The sequence below is a fragment of the Oryzias latipes genome, chromosome 8, assembly GCF_053564925.1.
Source record: "Oryzias latipes strain Hd-rR chromosome 8, Olatipes_Hd-rR_3.1".
Taxonomy (NCBI): domain Eukaryota; kingdom Metazoa; phylum Chordata; class Actinopteri; order Beloniformes; family Adrianichthyidae; genus Oryzias; species Oryzias latipes.
Window position 1 is genome coordinate 7,267,301 of NC_136244.1, and position 6,032 is coordinate 7,273,332.

At 40.0% G+C, this 6,032-nt stretch overlaps 1 long non-coding RNA gene across 1 annotated transcript; it reads left to right on the top strand.

Annotated features, from left to right (window-relative positions):
* Positions 1-1,798: 1,798 nt before the first annotated feature.
* On the top strand, positions 1,799-4,625 carry LOC111947809 (uncharacterized). The gene is made up of 3 exons (XR_002873743.2): positions 1,799-1,958; positions 2,091-2,204; positions 4,257-4,625. It is a non-coding gene; the product is annotated as an uncharacterized LOC111947809 (long non-coding RNA).
* The last annotated feature ends 1,407 nt before the right edge of the window (positions 4,626-6,032 follow it).

The window sequence follows — 6,032 nt, forward strand, 5'->3', positions numbered from 1 at the left end:
GAACCGGCAGTGTAGGATGCAAGATGCAGGAGACTGCGCTTGGTAGTAGAAACTTAAACATTCAATAAATAAACTTCAACTTGACAAAACAAACGGCAGCAAAAAAAGAGGAACTTAACCCTTGTACTATCCTATGAGGTCCAGATGACCCAATCCTTACATTAATGTGTTATCCATTCCATGACAAAGGTGGATAAAGGTGAAAAGGATTTCATGTAATCCATGGACACCAATGAAGATCACTAATCATTGAAGAAAAGGTTTTGTGCACTGTCTTGTGGGGTCCAGATGACCCCACTCCCAATGTTAAAGTGCCTAGGATAGCACCAGGGTTAAATATGCAGAGGGTAATTTACTAAATGACTAAAGGTGTGAATCATGATCAACATTAACCTGGTGTGACTGACCAAGGAATAACTCAAAGCAAAAAAAGATCAAAACCGAGAAACACAAACTAAATCCAGGAGTACAATCCTCACGGTTCAGGCCTCGATGTCCACTGAGGCCTCATCCAGTTATACCAGGGGGGCTGCCATGTGCTTTCAGGTCAGGGAAAGGCAGTTTCCCCAGACCTTCTTGCATCCTCTCCAAGGCCTTCTCTAGACTCCTTCATTAGCTTTTGTCTACACCTCTGATCCTTCACATTGTTTTCCTTCTTTCATTTATTGATTTCCATTGTCCTGTTTTGTATTCATTTAACCCTTGTGCTATCTTAGGTGACCCCACCCTTACTTTGACGTGTCATTCCTACCATGACAAAGGTGAATAAAGGTGGAAAGATTTCATGTAATCAATGGACACCAGTGAAGATCACAAATCATTGAAGAAAAAAGGTTTGACGCACTGTCTAGTGGGTCTAGATGACCCAACTCCCAATGTTAAAGTGCCTAGGATAGCACAAGGGTTACACTGGTCGCTTAAGGGCTTTTTTTAAGAGGTGGTATGATTACCGGACAGCTACCACCAAGGGGCATCAACCGGGGACAAGAGAGTGCCGTGAAGAAATATTTTGTAACAAGCCACACTGCCCCCTATAACCTGTCCCCCATCAATCTAAACAGTCTGTATGAACATGAGAGCTATGATCTGTGGACTGTGAATCATCGGTAGAAGGTGGTAAGTTGTGCCCTCTTTCATACCACATGAATGAACAGTTGTGTCACTGACTGAAGTTAACAGTTCATTTCAGTTGCTTTTGGTTCGTCTCTCAAGCTATCACTTAAAGGTGAGTGATAATTATTCTATGGTTCTTGTTTGATTTCATTTGTTCATTTTTTTATCCCTTGTTGTTTAGTGTTACCTTATTTTCCTTGTGGTTTCCAACCCCAAAGGCTCTGTTTTCAAATGATTTAAAAAATGAATTAACAAATGCCTATAAATTCCAATGTGTTGTTCTTCTCCTGTGTTCCACCGTGACTGTCCCTGAAAGCAGAAGATGGACATATTTTTGTCCATGGCCTATTTAGTATAGAAACTAAAATAAATGTATTGGATTCTTGTCTGCACAACCCAGGTGGACAGTTGGAGTAAATGTACCTTCATTCACAACTTTCCTGGCCTCAAACTTAGTTATTTGTACATTCAAAAAAAATTCAGAAATAATTCAATACTTTACCCGTATTTTTCTTTAAATAAAGTTATAACCTCTTGTTTCTCGCTGCGTCTCAGCCCCAGTGGGGCACATGAAGGGATTCACGCTTTCTGACTAAATGAGGAACTGAAACACCTGTTTGATTTTTTTTACATTCATGACAGAAATCCTCCCATCACATCCCTCCTGTGTCTTTTTTGCTTTTCTGCAGTTTGAATCTCAAATACTAGTTCAGAGGAGGGTAACCCTGCAGCTGACCTCCTCAGTCGTCAGCCTGCTTTTGTCATGGACAAGCGAAACTGTCCGGATGGAGAGAATTGGGACATTCTCCTGAAGGTCTGTCTAAGCGAGCCGGTGGAATCCAGCCGTAAGTATCATCGCATATAGTAAATTCCAGAAAGAAATTAACATGTTAGTTGACTGCTAATTCTTTAATTTTTGTACGATAACTGTGCTTAATGAAATATTTGTGACCCCCCCCCCCCCCCCCCCCCTTTAGAGCTTAGCCCCAGTCTGTGGATTTGTGTGGTCCCGGTCATCATCGGGTCCTTTGTGATTCTGGCCCTTTGGTGTGTCATTTTAAGAAGAAAAAGCAGAATCAGAAGTAACCCTGGTGAGCAAAAAAATAATTATTTTACTGTTTCTTTTAAAGTTCATCACACAGAAATTTGCACAAAAACTTTTCACTTTTCACTTGAATGCTATGGAACATACAACAGCTTTTAGGAAAATTATGTCACAGTTTGTTTAAAAAGTAAAGCAATGCAAAAATAACAACTTGCATCGAAATATTTAGGTTGTATTTTAAGTGCCAATGTGTCTTCCTAAAAGGAAAGGGTGCTGACATGCAGAGCAAACCTCTGAGAGTCTTGTGGAGGTGATGAAGTGTGACGTTCATCACTGTTAGAAACTCCAGAGTTTCTGTTCTCTTCTCATAGACCTCCCATGGGTCAGCACAACTCTCTTACCAGTTATTTTGGCTCCAGCACACATCCGTTGGTTGAGAAGAGCATATGAGGCCTCAAAGAACCTATACATTGACTCTTCTTTACCAAAAATGCAATACAGAGCAGACTGGTGGACAAAGAAACTTTTGAGTCAGTTGAAATCTGCACATTTGCCAATAAAGTTAGAGAGAACTTTTAGAGTAAAAGCTCGGCAGGAGTTTATTCAATGACCAAATTTAGCAAGTGAAAGCTTAGCAAATGTTTATGCAGAATGACACTCTTTATCTCTGGTTAATGGAAAAGATGCAACCAGAAGTACTGCTAGTGGCATGAACTTACCAACTGAAACATATTTATACTAGTGACTGACTGCTGTGCTTTTTTCAAGTCAGTCCTGAAATACTAATCCATACTTTTATTACATCTAGAATAGATTATTGTAATGCTCTTCTTTCTGGCATAAGAATAATACTATCAATCGGCTGCAGCTTGTTCAAAACTGATGCACTACTACATTACTCCAATTTTGAAATCATTAAATTGAATTGTCCCTTCATTTTTATCAGATTTACTTTTAGTTTATGACCCTCCCAGAGCCCTCAGGTCCGCAGGTGAAGGCCTGCTGGGGGTCCCAAAGGTCAGAAATAATGCCCAAGGTGAGGCCACATTTCATCACTGTGGGCCTCGCTTGTGGAAAAGCCTGCCTGAAAAAACGTTTAAAAAAAAGCATAGATAATGTAGTTTTTACACATTTTCATGGTTTTTTTTTTTCATGTTTTGATTTTATTTTATTAATGACTAGTAAGATTTCTTTTGATTGTACTTGTGGGATGTGTATGTGTGTTGGGCTTTTATGTGTTTTTATTTATTTTGTTTACTATGTGTGCTATTAAACTATTTCTTTCATCCTAGTATGATCTATTTTATCATGGAAAGCACTTTGAAATGCTTTGTAGCAGGAAAAGTGCTATACAAATAAAGTTGAATTTGAAATATGTCAATCCACCTTTTGCTGCCATAACAGCTTCAAGAGATTTAGGTGTGTTTACAGGAAATTATTTTTTTCCTCTGATACCTAAAAGGCTGAGCCTAGCTCCTGAAAAATAACTACACAGCATAATCATAAGTTCAGCAGACTTGACATTATGATCCTGTCAAAGATCACTCCAGAGAATGTCTTCTCTACACTAGAGTCTAGTGATGGCATGACTCATATCACCGCATCTGGCACTTTGCATTGTAGCTGGTGATGCATGTCTTGGATCCAGCTGCTTTGCCGTGGAAGCCCATTCCCTTAAGCCCTCTGCATGTTCCTTCAACTGATCTAAAGGCCACTTGCAGTTTGGAGATCTGTTGTGATTACATTTGCCGAAAGTTAGAAACCATTTCTATTGGTCAGCATCAGCTGTAGGTTTACAATTCCTATTTGCTGTCATTCCCAAACGCATTGTTACAGAACCACTGATGTTGTCTGTGGAATATTTAGAAATATAAAATTACACTGGATTGTTAGGTTGGCATCTTATCACTACATCTCCCTGGAATTTACTGAACCCCTGAGAGCAGCTTGTTTAAACAAATTAGAAGAAGCATTCTGCATGCAAAAGTGCACAATCTTATACACACGTGGCAACAAACAAAATTGAAAGGAGTTAATTCAGCCATTAGATGATTTGACAGGATGGTGTATTAATGAATATCTGCCATTTGTTTTGCAGAAAATGGAGCAACAGAACTGGAACTCCTACAGAAAACAAAGACCAATTTTCATCCACCAGTCTCCAAAACAAATGGTCAGACAGAGATGTTTCACAGTTCAGCAGAGCCCCCCTTAACAATAGTTCAGTTTCATGCTGAAGCCCAAACAGGATCAAAGTGGAAGGAAGACCTGATGGTGTGCAGGGGCCCCGAAAGGCAAGCGGTGCCTGTCTGCAGCACCATGTTGGATCACAGAGTCCCACTTCCTGCCACAGAACTGGGTGGCACTGCATTGGTTACTACAAAAACAGTGTAGTTGTGTGTTTTTGTTCTCGTCTCTGATACCTCATTTCAGAACAACAGCAGATTGAGCACTGGCCCGGTCTATAACCCAAAGACTCTTGTGATGAAACTGGCCAGTATTGAAAAATTGTGTGTTTAATTTGAGTCTTTTCTTCGTGACATTTCTATATATTTCTTCTGTAGTGCAAGTTATACACTGACCAATCCGATGCCTCAGTAAAAGTATGTGGCCTCACATCAAACGTTCGAAACATGTGACAGATTCTCCCAAACCAGCTTTCAAGTGGTAGGGTTGTGGACAGCCAACAAGCTTTCTATTGATTGGTGAAAGTGGTTGCCATAGAAATGATGACTTAGACGCATTCGGACCAATCACTGCATACTGACAATTTCTAGTTCCAACATGACAACAGAACTGATTTCATTTCATTGGAACCAGAAGCAAGTCATTTTGAGCTTCACTTGGTCCAGTTCTCATTTACAGTCAAAGGCTAAATCAAGTCCTACAAAGATTGTTTTTAGAAATGTAACATCAGAAAGCAACACTCAGTGACAGGATTCCTAGAAGTTAATGTGAGATTTGATCATGGAAAACATCTAACATACAAACACTTTATTAATTTATTAGCAACAACAACATGGGGGGTGAGTGAACATTGCATTTTCTAAAAGTATCATAACCCAAGCTTAGTGTGTCTGGGCCTTTAGAATTTGGGCTTGACTTAGGTTACGTGATGTTGGTCTAGTTCCAGTATGTTGAGATGTCTGATGTACCTTGTTTTAATAGTTTTCTGAAATGTATAGGTTATCTATGCTTATGTAGTCTTTGAAATTGTTGTATAGCGATGCTTTTGAAAGCTGTATGTACTCTTCTCTCACAGTGATATAAAAAAATATTAGAATCCTCAGCCTTGTCCCACATCTCAATCATATGATGGCACAGTGGTTAGTGCTCTTACCTCTGGTTCAACTTCCAGCTGGAGCCTTTCTGTGTGGAGTTTGTATGTTCATTCCACCTGTGTTTCCTTCCACTCTCCAAAAACATGCTTCAAAAGTTGATTGAGTACTCTAAATAGCCCCTTGGTTTGTGTGTGTGATTGCATGGCCCTGCAACAAACTTGTAACCTGTCCAGGGTGTACCCTGCCATCACCCAACAGTAGCCAGGTTAGGCTCAGGCAGCCCTAAAAGGGATGCAGCAGGTTGAGAAAATGATCACGGAGGAATCTTGGTGTTCAACTATTGCAGTTCTCATTTTTATTTCTTTTGTTGTTTTCATCAGGTCTAGTCAAATAAATATGTGTTCTTTTGGATAACACTTGCAGCTTTATTTGATTGAAACCCCTTGCCTAACACACTTTGAAGTTTTTTAATGAGTTGACAAAATTAGACCAGTCACACACACACACACGCACGCACACACACATGCACACGCACTCACACTCACACACTGAAGGAGGAGGGTTTGGGTTGGACACCTTGGTTGGACACAGCC